The 14,417-nt window shown below is 38.3% G+C and overlaps 1 long non-coding RNA gene across 1 annotated transcript; it reads left to right on the forward strand.

The window, feature by feature from the left end:
- The first annotated feature begins 255 nt into the window (after positions 1–255).
- Positions 256–12,920, forward strand: LOC121730733. Its single transcript, XR_006036143.1, has 3 exons — positions 256–338; positions 11,842–11,846; positions 12,910–12,920. It is a non-coding gene; the product is annotated as an uncharacterized LOC121730733 (long non-coding RNA).
- The last annotated feature ends 1,497 nt before the right edge of the window (positions 12,921–14,417 follow it).

Consider the following 14,417-nt stretch of genomic DNA (forward strand, 5'->3'; position numbering starts at 1 on the left):
TGTGTCCTAATAAGTATTTAAGCAAACCAATTTAAAGAGATCACCAATAAATCATATTATGTTACTAGAAAATTGCATTAAGTTCAAATAAAAAATTAGGGTTGTCATCATCGTTTCAACCAAAAGATTCTGCTACTTAACTAGACTCCCAAGGTTCTAAATTTCCACTGGTAGTATAAATTATATTTAAATAAAATTTTTAGCAGAGTAGTAAATAAAACAATTAAAGTCAAAATAATCAATATTTTTGTTTAAAATAATTACCACTGAACAATCAGCGCTGGTTTAAAATAGCTGGCATATGGCTAGCAGAATAGTAGATAAAACACTTAATTAAAGTTAAAATAATAAAAAAAAATCGAACCTAGTTACCTATAACTACCCATCGTTGAGGCCGGATTGGTCAATTTTTAAAGCGCGCTAATTTGTCTCCGCCCCTTTGATAATTTTTTCATTAAAATTATAAATTGATGTATTAAATTGGTAACGAATACTATTAATTTAATATCTGAACGAAATAAAATGTTACTACTGTATTGGTGACAAAATATCAAATAAAAAGGAGTCGCAGTCAGGGATCGATAATCGATTTATTTGGTGACAGATCTACCATTCTGAGCACAGAGCTATTATTTAAGTAACAAAACTGTTATTATAAGAACGAAGTTTATATTTATGTAATGCAATATAATTTTATTGGTTATCGATCTCTTATTTTACACATATATTAACATTAATTTGATAATTCATACCTGGGAACAATTTTTGTTTATCTGAGAACGAAAATATTTCGTGGCGATAGATCTATTTATTAGGTGATACAACTTGATGACAAATATAAATTTTGGTGATAGAAAATATAGTTCCCTTACTATTTACTACCCGTGGCCCGCATTGGTCGGTACTGCCGCAAAAGCTACTTTAACGTCCCGCAATTTTTAAATCTGTATTATCTTCGAAAATATTAATTAAAAATTAAAATCGTAATAAATAAGCTGTAAAGGGCCATAATCAATAATGTATTTAAAGTATTTAATTGAATAAGGATTATTGCCGTATTGGTTAAAATCGCTTCGAAAATTAGCCATTTGAAGTTAAAAGTAAATGCCAAAAAAATATGTTATTGTGGGATATATCCATAAGAGATATACTTATACGTGGGAGAGCCATGCTTCGACACGAATGGACCGGCTCGACCGGAGAAATACCACATTCTCACAGAAAACCGGCGTGAAACAGCGCTTACGCTGTATTTCGCCGAGTGAGTTTACCGGAGGCCCAATCCCCTACCCTATTCCCTTCCCTACCCTCCCCTATTCCCTTCCCTTCCCTTCCCATCCCTGCCCTCCCCTATTACCCTATTCCCTCTTAAAAGGCCGGTAACGCACCTACAGTTCTTCTGATGCTGCGAGTGTCCATGGGCGACGGAAGTTGCTTTCCATCAGGTGACCCGTTTTCTCGTTTGCCCCCTTATTTCATAAAAAAAAAAATATACCATCGCAGAGTTTTCTGTAGACCTTTTCATTTTTCAATGTGTACAATGCGCACCAGGGCATTGGTACTTGTACTAAATATAATATATTCTGTGGCATTGGTAGCGCCCACTTCGAAACGGACGTACATCGCAATATTTTAATTTCGCCATAACTTCTAAACCAAACATCCAATTTTAATCATTCAAAGAGTAAATATAATCTACATAAACTGTACTAAGTGATGAAATTATTTATTTTGATAAGGATTATTAGCATGAGTAAAATAAATGCGTTTAAATGTAGTAAAAAAAAATCAAGATTTTAAATAAAAAAATGGTTTTTGTGTCTCACTTGACATAGATAGGTATATTGTGTCGCGGACATTTTTTAGATTTATAAGATCTACATTTACAGAACATTGTATAGTTATATCTTTTATAGTTTAGGCAGCGTACGCAAAATAAGTAAATTTTCTGGTTATTTCCGAAAAAGTGAAATATCTTACGGAACCCCATATTCTCCAAGATAAAAAGTAGCCTAAGTTACTCGTAAATAATGTAGCTTTCGAATGGTGAAAGTATTTTTAAAATCGGCCCAGTAGTTTTTGAGCCTATTCATTACAATGGGCATTGTCCAAAAAAAAAATCACATGCACTTTTTATATTTTTTTTAGTTAAAATAGGGTATTTTAAGAATATAAATTAAATAATTTTGAAATTCATTGGCTACTTTTTTCTCAATAAATTTTTAAAGTTTCGCTTTGACGTCATCATCGGCGGCCAATAATTGACCTCTGTTTTTTTCCTTTCAATCTTATTTATAATGGCTGGTTCGTCAAATGCAAGTTCTCATTATGTGAAAGCTGATACGAGAAGCTTACCAAAAGTTCGAAACGTCATGTTGGTTGAATTTATTGCTAATATAACGCCATTGAAGGTCAAACAAAGGTTAAACATATTTGTTCAAAAATATATGTAACTAATGGGTATTTTTTTCGTTTATATACAGAAAAACGATCACTGACCTTATTCCTCGAAATGTTTTTGTAATGAGCAAAATTTAAAAAAAATGGACAATCCCCATTAAACAAACAAACAAACAAAGTTTACCTCTTTATAATATTAGTATAGAAGTATAGACATGCGGCTGATTACTGCAAAGAAAGTAATTCAATAGTTGCCAGCCTTGAACTTGATGTAAACAGGTTGGAGCTGAATAATAAGGACTTTAGGAGATAAATTTTATCGGACACAGATAAATATTAATTAGCGCCTAAATTAATGAGCTACAGCCGCATGACTGTGCCAATATCGAGACAATCTGTTTTTCGCTTTATTACCACGCTATATAACAATAGTATAATATTATCTGGTCTCTGATAATAATAAATATTATTAAAAAATTGTGATCTAATATTGTATGAACGTTCAAAGAAGCAAAAATTGAATAATAATCCGTAGTATATACTGACAATAATAATATTAATCATACATAGATCTACGCAAAGTAACTAAAAAAATATTGAAGTGACGAGATTGTGGGACAAGCTTTAGAAGTAATAATATTCGTATGTTGATTGAACTCATACGGCTGCAAAATATAGCCTACTGCCTAAATATTTCTGAAAGTAATTCCTAAACCTTCCTAATCTAATCAATACATTTATTACTTACTAGGTTATAATCAGTTGCTCTCAGTATATGTGACAAGAAACAAAAAAGTTTATAAGACGAACTATTAACCATCTTAAAATGGTAGAAAAACTTTGTTGACTCTAAAAGTAGAGTAAAAATCTACCCTTAACATATAACTTACCCTTACATCCGTATGTTTACTGACGCTGAGCCATAAAACACCGCAATACTTCGGAGTCAGTAAAAAAGAACCAATAAAAGTCAAGATAGTTTACTTTCTACAGTCTTTCATATAAACGGAATCTATAGTCTAAGTTAACAATCTATAGTTAAATTTATTATGTGTAGTTTAGTTAATATAAGTTTCTGCACTATGAATACTGTTTACGTGACTTCGTCCTTCGTGCGGCACGCGGGCGGCTCGCGTGACGTCTGTTTCAGCACTGGGCGGGCGGATTTGCCCGCCCTTGCACGAAGTTCATGATAAATTCGTTTTTCCAATTTCCGAATGTTCGAACTATTTCCACAAATTTTTTGTCGCTTATTTACAAGTTTATGGAGTGTTAAACAACTTTTGCTATGAAACTACATACTTCTAGGTTGTTTTGGGAACAAAGCTATGATAATTTTGTATGGTACGTACTAGGACGCGTTAGTAAATATTATCCAATTTAGTTTACTTGATTGTATAACAATTTTCATACTCTCTTTAAAATTTGCAGCAACTTACACAAAATTTACATAAACAGTACCCTTAGGTAGGCCTGTAAAGTACGTAAGGGTCTCTGAAAATACAATTTATGTCTCCAAAATATCCCTACGTCGCGTTGGTAGACCTAAATATCTTAAATCAATTATCAGGACAAAGTAAAGTTGTGACCACACTGTTACCAGGGCTATTTTGCATGGTAATATTATAATATGATAAAGCGGGGCACACACTAAGGCTCTCGTTGTAACTCTCATCACGTAAGTAGTTAGGTCACAGGCGCCGTTAGAAATACTTGGGTCGCTGTGTAAACAGAACAACGTTATTCGGACACAGTACAATATACAGTAGAGTATTTTCGTATAAAACGCTTGAACCAAACGCAGTACGCACACGTAAGAACAGATTACAATTAAGTTATTATTTTTAGCAATATTCCGCGATATACCTCAACCTTTAAGTAAATGAGTGAGTGTACGTATAGGCATGCGTACAGCACCTCCATCCTCTCCCACACTGCCTATGCGTACACTCGCATGCAAGAACCTGCAAACACCACCACTACACAAGCAATAATGTTGGCAAATTCGTGCAAGGCCCCTCACCACCATGCAGGTTGAAAACCTCGACGCGCGTTTCGCCCCAACATCGGAGCATCCTCAGGATGTGGACTCTACGAACAACGTCCATCAAGTCACACGACTCTATTAACTAAGAACAGATTGCTAAATAATAAAGTTACCTATAGACGTAGCCTACTACATACAACAAGTAGGTAGTTATTAGCACTAAACTTGTCTTTAACACAGCTGATCCGACTTAGTAAAGTCTGTAGAGCAGAACACAGCTACAACTCCTCGAGCACGAGTAAAACTTCCGATTCTTATATTTAAATGTTTTCAAATAATCTACTGTTTAGTAGTTTAGTACGTAAAAATATTTAAAAAACAAGAACATTGACAGTTTGTTGCGGGAATTCGGACTTCCAGAAAACCCCTAAGCAATGCTACTGTGTATTATTTATACTATGATTCAGGTCTGTGTAACTAGTAACGCTACCTCACTCTAAAATTGGTTGAGTCAGTTACTAAGCTAACTTTATAAAGGTTACTTCACATTGTGACGATTTTTAAATTAGCCATTCAAAACTGAACTCTATTTACTACACGAGAACACGTTTAATTGACAGACTAGTTGCCCGCGGTGTTGGGCTGTTTATTCCGATTTTGAAACGATATGAGCTGACCCCAAGTCAGAAAATGTCAAGAAGTTCCGGACCTCTTGAAGTCTGTGAGAACAAACTTTTTAAGTGTTCAAGTATGCGTAATGTTGAGGTTGTCCTCTTTATTTTTAGCAACTATTTGGATCTAAGTTCTGACTCAGTTACGTACGTTTTGTAAAAAAAAAAACATCTTGATAATTATTCAGATGCCATTTAATATTTTTCACAGCGAAGTTGGATATCAAAATTGTATGACATCCATTCTTCTGCCAGCCCGGTACTCCGTAAAGGCCTTGTAGGGACTCCGCAAGCGATACATGAACTGTTTTCACAATAATTAATGTCATCAGACACATCCAGCATGGAATTTCATTCTGAAAATGGGAGGAGTCCGTCAAAAATGTCACTTCTAGGTTAAATTCGGACGCCCGCCGGAACGCACTCTGCTCATGTTTTGTTGTGGACCCCGCATAGTATCAGAATTTGACTAAATGTATGAGCGCGACGGGGCGTCCGAATTTTTCTGATTAGAAATTCGGATAATGTGCTTTATTTTCAGCATGGCCAGAGGCCCAGATCCTGCATCCTCTTCAGCAAGAGGATGAAATTTTTGTGTGTCTCTTGCCTGTGTACAGATGACACTGTAGCTGCGTATATTGAGGAGCCCGGAGGGACTGCAGGCAAACTGATGGTTTGCTCCGCCTATCTACCTGGAGACACTCAAGACCCCACTACGCAGCTATCACCGATAATAGACTACGTCGAGAATCAGCGCATCCAACTTATCCTGGGAAGTGATTGCAACTCACATCATACAAGTTGGGGCAGCACCGACGTAAACTTCAGAGGTGAGAAACTATTTGACTTCTTACTTACTAATAACCTCCACACTTTGAATCAGGGTACTAAACCAACGTTTATCAACCCACTGAGACAGGAGGTCCTTGACATAACAGTATGCACAGGCCCTATACGACATCGCGCCTGTAACTGGCATGTATCGGACGATAACTCACTGTCCGATCACTGTTACATTAGGTTTGATATACATGACAGTATGCCTGGGAAAGAGGTAACTTATAGGAATCCTAAGGCCACAAACTGGAGTGTATTCAGAGAGGAATTGCAGTTAAACCTCGCAGCAGTCAACAAAGCTGTCAAGACCGTAGAACAACTGGAACTAACGGTGGGAGAGCTGGAGCATAGCTTGAATGATGCTTACCTCAGAAGCTGTCCTGTTAAGAAAACGTCAAATAAACGTAATGTACCTTGGTGGAATGGTACTCTGACGCAACTCAGGAAAGAGACTCGAGCTCTGTTTAACAGAGCCAAAAGAGACGGGAACTGGGACGCATACAGAACCGCCCTGACGACGTTATAAGGAAGCCAAGCTAAGGAAGGCCAAAAGACGCTCTTGGGCAAGGTTCTGTGAGGAAGTGAATAACACCTCGCAAACCTCCAGACTATATAAAGTCATATCTAAGGCCCCTAGCTCTCATCCCAGCACTCTGAAAAGGCCAGATGGTACTTACACTAAAACGGCGGAAGAAACGCTAAGATTACTAGCCGACGTTCACTTCCCCAACAGTATCCATCTCGAAAATCACGAAGCCTTCTCTCATACGATTATTAAAACGAGACCATCAGTTGACGATTGGAGAAGAGCTTCCGTGATCTTTAAGCCTGACCGAGTCACTTGGGCAATTGACAGTTTCAAGCCTTACAAGACCGGCGGCGAGGATAATATATTTCCGGCCCTCCTACAGCAGGGCAAGGACATTATCCTTCCTATGCTACTGAAAATATTCAGAGCAAGTTTTGCGTGGGGCTACATCCCATTGGCATGGACAAAGGTAAGGGTGTCCTACATACCCAAAAGTGGGGACAGAGACAAAGCTCTACCAAAGTCATACAGACCAATTAGCCTCACTTCTTTCATGCTTAAAACAATGGAGAAGGTGGTCAACCTACACATAAGGGACACCTATCTCACTAAAATGCCGCTGCATGAAAGACAACATGCCTACCAAAAAGGCAAATCTACCGAGACGGCCCTAATGGACTTGGTAGATCGGATTGATAGAGCAATTGAAGATAAAGAGATTGCGTTATGTGTCTTTCTCGATATTGAAGGCGCATTCGACAACACTTCAACCGGCTCTATCACAAATGGCCTGGCTTCAAAGAATATAGATCCAACAACTAGGAAATGGATCAAAGCCACGCTCGACAATAGGGTAGCCTCATCCTCATCGACTATTATGGACCTGACACTCAAAATCAGGCTGACACAAGGTTGCCCACAAGGAGGTGTGCTGTCACCCCTGGAATGGTCCCTGGTAGTGGATGAGCTACTAAGGGAACTGAACCTCATAGGTTACTACGCTCAAGGGTACGCTGACGACCTGGCGATTATGGTGGTGGGAAAATGCGCATCGGTGGTCGCTGGGTTGATGCAGTCAGCACTAAGAGTCGTCGAGAATTGGTGCCAAAGGGTCAAGCTAACAGTAAATGCTGATAAGACGGTCTTGATACCTTTCACCAAAAAGAGGAAGTTGGAGGGACTAAGACCCCCAACACTCTTTGGGAAAACTATTAAGTTTGCGGGTGATGTCAAATATCTAGGAGTAATCCTAGACAAAGGACTCACTTGGAATAAGCACATCGAGTATATTACGAAAAAGGCTAGATGTGCTCTGGGTTCCTGTTGGAAGCTTGTCAGCTCTAAATGGGGTATTCGGCCGAAGGCAATGCTATGGCTATATACAGCCGTAGTGAGACCGATTACCACATATGGCTGCGCAGTGTGGCATAAAAAGGCTGAACAAGTAAACTGTCACAAAAGACTAAACAGCGTACAGAGACTGGCATGTCTAATAATCACGGGTGCACTCTCGTCAACACCCACCGCTTCCCTCGAGGCCCTGATCAACTTAACTCCGCTTCCTCTGCTTGTTCAGATGGAGGCCAAAAAGGTGGCTCTCAGGGCCAGGACGGCGGGTGGGACGAATTGGGTCTCCACCCCATTTCGACAGCTGGAACAGTCTCTCAGTGAATCACCTATCATGGCCATGCCATCAGATGCCATGATCAAGGTGTATAGCTTTTCGAAGCAGTACCAGGTTTTTATACCTTCCAGGGAGGACTGGGAAAGGAAAAATCCAATCGATGTCCGCCCTAGCGACATAGTTTGGTTCACGGATGGATCAAGGAAAGACAACCGTGCGGGAGCCGGAATCTACGGAGGCAGGCCACCAAAAGGCAAATACGCCTGTTTGGGGGAGCTTGCGACCGTGTTTCAGGCTGAAGTCTTCGCTATCCTCGGTTGTTCACTAGAAAGCCTGGAGATGGCCCTAGTAATAAAAAGTAATAAAAACGTTTTTATCTTCTCCGATAGTCAAGCTGCACTTAAAGCACTGACTGCCGCAGAAGTCTCGTCCAAATTAGTTCTGGAATGCATTGAGACGTTAAACATGCTGGGAAGGAACAACAACATCCGCCTAGTATGGGTCCCGGGCCACAGCAACGTCCCCGGCAATGAAACCGCTGACGAGCTGGCTAGGCTTGGGGCCGAGAGTCTCATATATGGTCCAGAACCATTCTGTGGTATAACTCCCAGTACCACAAAGCAAGTGCTCAAGGAATGGGGTCACAGACTATGCAGGAAGCAATGGGCTGAGACCCCTGGCCTTGAACACTCCAAGGCACTAATTCCTGACTTCAACAAGAAACAATCAGAATTAGTGCTCACCTTGGGTAGGAACCAATTAAAAATCCTTACCAGAAGCCTAACTGGGCACTGCAAGCTCAACAAACACCTAAACAGAATGGGTATTTGTAGCATAATGACTTGCAGATTCTGTGAGGAGGAGGATGAAACACCTATTCACCTTCTCCTCGACTGCCCTGCTCTACTACAGAGCAGGAACAGGCACCTTGGTCGCCACGAATACTCGTCCACAGAGGAAATTCGTGGCACCAACCCCAACCATATCGTTCAATTTATGAGCAGTATAGGGTTGGGGATGATACTCTAGTGCGAAGGAGTCACAATAGATCCTCATGGGTCGCAGTGACGTCAGGGCTACAGTGACCTGCCTTCTTTAAAAAAAAAAAAAAAAATGTGCGGCCGGGCTTAAGAACCGATGTTTTATGGGATTTGACATATTATCACATCGCAAGCAGCAAATCATTTAGGTACTGTCCGCATTGAGAATTTTAACCGCACGGATTTTATTCGCGCGGATATTTATTGAATATAGTTTTTTCATCCGCAGTGCGTACTGCGGATACTCTCATAAGATTCAATGTGTAACAGAAATGCGCAAAAATATCCGCGTGGTTAAAATTTGCAGTGCGGACAGGCCTTTAGATCGCTAAAAGGCGTGCAGCCTAGTGTCTAAACACACTAGGCCGAAGTTACGCGGCGTAAATTCCGCATGATTACGTCCGCAATGTCAAACTTAAAGTATAAGAGATATTATAATTTATTATTAATTATAGCAAACACAATCTAAATGGACTACGAAAGAAATGATCAACAAAGTTTTGTGTAAGTAAACCAAGTTGCTTTAGGGTGTACGCTCACGAGTCACGAGACCCGACATCTATACTTTTAATATTATAAAGCGGAAGAGTTTGTTTGAACGCGCTGATCTCAGGAGCTACTGGTCCGATTTGAAAAATTATTTCAGTGTTAGATTGCCCATTTATCGAAGAAGGCTATAGGCAATATTTTATCCTGCTAGACTAATAACAGCGAAGAAATGGAGGAAAATGTGAAAAAAATGGAGGAAAATTATTTGAAAGGGCTTATCTCACGAACTACTGGATCAATTTTTCTGTTATTTAGCACAGATATTAAGAAGTAGACCACGTGAAGGATAATAGAAATATCTAATTTATCTAGGATCATAGGCTATTTTCTGTGGACTACTTAGTCTGTGAATTATATCGGCGAAGCCGCGCGGAACGTCTAGTACAGTATTTTTTTAACGGGCTTTGGTCCACCACACATTCCCACCACTGTATCTCCTGTGTCGCCAGGAACGACAGCGGTATCCAACCACGAAAACCCTTTGATATTATGATCTCAGGGAGCCCGCTGCACATGCTAAAGCTGTCTTGGGAGTTGGGACCCGCAACGGATTTAATCAGAAGAAGATAGGAGGACTAGGAAGTATACAGTTTTCCCTCCCCATAAAAAGCGGGAGACAGCACAAAGTAATACAATGACCGAAAGTCAAAGAACTAAAGGGAAAGCACCACGGGAATAATTTATGTTAATTATGACTACTAAGCTAGATCTAAGTTAATGTTGGAATTTGAGTTACACTGTTTCCAGTAATAATTATGACAAAAACGCTTAAAGGCACGGAAGTTCCTTCTCTAGTCAAGTAAGTCTAGTACAGTATATTGCTACTTGCTGTACAAAACATGTCAAGATCCACACACAAACAAAATATATTTTAACTAACAGCTGTCTAAATTCTTAACTGTCCTAAGAGTGTCTCGTCATACTGAGTATAGGCCACTTTAATTTCGCCATCCCTATGTACGCTGTCGCCCATATGCCATGGCCTATACTGCCCATACATAAATCCAGAGCTGACTAGGAGTGCTATTCAGGGCAGTGCTGATATTTCATCCATTCGGGGACATCGGTCCGATAGGAATCTGAGGCGATTTTACAAGTTTGAGGCGAGGACCGACTCGGATTGAGGCCGGAGTCCGGACGATATTGTTGTTTGAATTTACACTATGACACGGCGATCCCGGTTTCACAGCTAGCCGGAATTACATTGTATTGATGAACTATGTGTTCCAATTGAAGTTTGAATATGTTGTGAATTGTGATTATTTTTATCTGGACCCATTAATGGCGACGCGACGCCTTGATAATTTGGCTGTAGCGATATCGATTTTTCTCAGCAATGATTAAGCTAAGAAATTAAAGTTCGTTGTCAATATTCATCATGTCTTTGTCTTTGAATTACCCATAGCATAACACGATTGGTCAACTGTTATAACACAGAATAATCAATCAAAAAGACCTCTGTAAAAAAGGGATTCTAATTTTGCCAACAGAGGAGAGTGATTTAATCTTCCAAAATTTGTACATAGATTGGTTCAAGCATGCACTTTAATTTATGCATAGCTTATATGAAATAAATTTATGGTTTTTAAATTACGCGACCATTTTGTCGCTTACACCCTTTAGATTTATTGCTGTTCCATTTCTTGTTATAGAAAACAAGCAATCTAAAACATGTCCAACACGGTTTTTTACTTTAACGCGGCGTCACCTTAATGATCATTATACCATTGGTATAGATGGAAGTCCTGTGGTTTACAGCGTGGCTGTTGATTCGGAGGTCGTGGGTTTGACCCGCACTGGAAAAATCTTTATATTACTCCTGACTGGTTAATGTGTTGACCCTCTCTCTGTTCTAGTAAGGTGAAAGGTATATTATAAGATACTTTGAATCTCGGGAAAGGGAAAGGATATAGTAAAACTTTTAACAGGTCCCGCGCGATAATCAAAGTGCCGACAAACGTCATAATATTTAATTATTATTTAACAAGACTTGCAGGTAAAACATCGCAATTAAATTATATTAAATTATAAACCGTGTAACAATATTTAGTTACGCATGGCCAACGCCTAAGCGTTTTTGATTGTTGATAACTAATTATCAACAATGAAAGTAATTATCAGCGCCGTATGGTGCGTGTCAGTGGCGAGTTATTACAGAACATAGTATTTACCTAGTAATGACCCCGAAAATGGCCGTAATAGAGCATTTGTGAAGGCCATACGCGGCCTACCATTTCCCATTTTGTACAATAGGTGCCAAATTGTTATCTACTGAATACAGATACTCACGGTGCTGCTGTATCGCTACTGTCATTACTTCCATTAATAAAAGAATTATTATTTTTTATTTTATTTTATTTATTTATTTAAATCAGGCTACGTAGGCCCATACAATATATACCTTAATGACTAACATACATAAAAATTATATAAACTTAACAACTACACATTGTCACGAATTAACGGCGACGTGACGCCGAATTACGTGAAACGTTTAAACGAATGCAGTTAATTAAGTATTATGTTTTATAGTATAGCATTCCATTTTTGTTTTTATTTAGTAAGAATGAAGCTGACCTAAGTCGCTAGATAATTTTGCAAAGTTTAGAAACAAGATGTTCAGCCTGTTTTGCAAATATTATTTAAAGTACACAATATTATGCACAGATTGATAAGTACGCGAAAGTTGAACGTGCGCCATCCATACTAATATAATAAATGCAAAAGTGTGTCTGTCTGTTTGTCTGTTACCTCTTTGAACCGATTTTGCTGAAATTTGGTATGAATATATTTAGAGTCCCGGTAAAGGACATAGGATACTTTATGATTCCTTCGCGATAAACTATTTTTGGCGCAACGGAGTTAAGGGCGTCATCTAGTGTTTGTATCGTATAGCCCAATCTTTCCCAAAGTGGGTGATAACGCCCCCCTGTGGGCGCTGAAAGTCTAAAGAGGGGCTGTGTGGAACCCAGAAAAAAAAATAGGGGTGTTGTGTAGAGGCTTGGGGGTGATATAATATTTCATCGGGATGCATTTTAAATTGAAACAAAGGGGGCGCTAAAATATAATTTCCTCTCAAAGTGGGCAGTAGACAAAATAAGTTTGGGAAGCCCTGGAATAGCCACTAGCCATATCCAGAATCTTTGTAATCGACGTTACTCGCCTATTCAGAAGCATCGATTGCCGCTTTCAAAGGGTAAGTCCGAGTAATCCGACCCGTATAGGGAGTAATGAATCATTTTCACGCCGGCTTAGCCCCGACCTGCGGGCAGAACAAATTAACCTTCGAGCATATTTCTAAAACTTTAATGCACACCGTAGCTCCTCTTCTTGGAATTAAGATTTATATTCTGATAGTAAAGGCTTTATGGAACAACTTTAGGAGACTCTCTTTTATAGTTGTTGATTAAACTAATATTCTAAGATTGTAGTACTACATTGTAATTTGTAAGGCATTGGCTCCAATTTTATACTGTTGTAGATACCGGTGGATTACTGTGATTAAGTTTAATTTAGTAGTAAGTACTACCTACTTAAGTAATATTTCTTGCATAATCTTATATATATAAAATTCTCGTGTCACAATGTTAGTTACCGTACTCCTCCGAAACGGCTTTACTAATTTTTACCAAATTTTATATGCATATTCAGTGGGTCTGAGAATCGGCTACTGGCTACTTTTTATATTGATTTGTTGAATTAATAATAATAGTAAATTATTACAACTCGAGACAGACGGCGACTATTGTTTTTGCGACGGGATAGCGATGGACGTTGCCATGGTGACATACTTATTTAGTCACTTCAATAAAATAATACGGGCGAAATACTTTATATGGCAAAGAAACGTTTGCCGGGACAGCTAGTAATATGTAATTTTGTTGTTCTTCTCTATCAATAAACAACAAAAAAAAATCCACAGCCGAACGTATAACCTCCTCGTTTTTGGAAGTCGGTTAAAAATTACAAGTAATACTTTTAAAATCCTACAATTATAACTAATTAAACTATTACACTTATTATGGCAATTCAAACAAAAACATCCTTAGTGGCTAATACCTACCGTGGCGGTTAGTTAAGCAAGAGCTTTTGCTATGTTGGTAATTCAATTTTTAAGTAGCTAAAGCTGTTTGTTTTACTTTTGGCGTGAGTTAATTTTATTACGCATTAATCAAAATACTGATAAAACCAATATAATATTATGGTCCAAACGGTGTATCGAGCCACAAAACTTTATAATATGAAATGTCAAAATTTGTATGAAAATCTTTCTGAACCAGTCTCGGCATTTTGATTTTAGAAGTATCTGTTGTATGTTGTATTGTTATCTAACATTAATCAAGTAAGTTAGGAGCTCCCAAAACTATTTCATAAACTAATACCCATGTCTAATCTGTCGAAAATCGAAATCCTTATGTTCCGGTGATTATTATATTTAGAAGCTTCCACGGAAGCCTCCATTTTTATTCTTTTCCCACTTAGAAATAATTTATGAAACTTTTGGATATTTAATATTTAGGATAAAGTACCGAAAATAATGTATTTTATCCCTGGGACTTGAGACGAGGCATTAATATGGCGCTGGTATAAAAGTATAATACTTTAAAATTTGGCTAAAAATTAAGCAATGTAGCCGGAAAATAAATATGAAATATATATTTTTTAAATTCAATGTAAATATTAAATATCAAACAGTAGAGTAACTTATAGCTGTGACTATAAGATAAACAAATAAATCAAACTTGCTCAATACAACACAGAGACAAATTAATTAATATGA

This window comes from Aricia agestis, chromosome 9, assembly GCF_905147365.1.
Source record: "Aricia agestis chromosome 9, ilAriAges1.1, whole genome shotgun sequence".
In the NCBI taxonomy this organism is placed as follows: domain Eukaryota; kingdom Metazoa; phylum Arthropoda; class Insecta; order Lepidoptera; family Lycaenidae; genus Aricia; species Aricia agestis.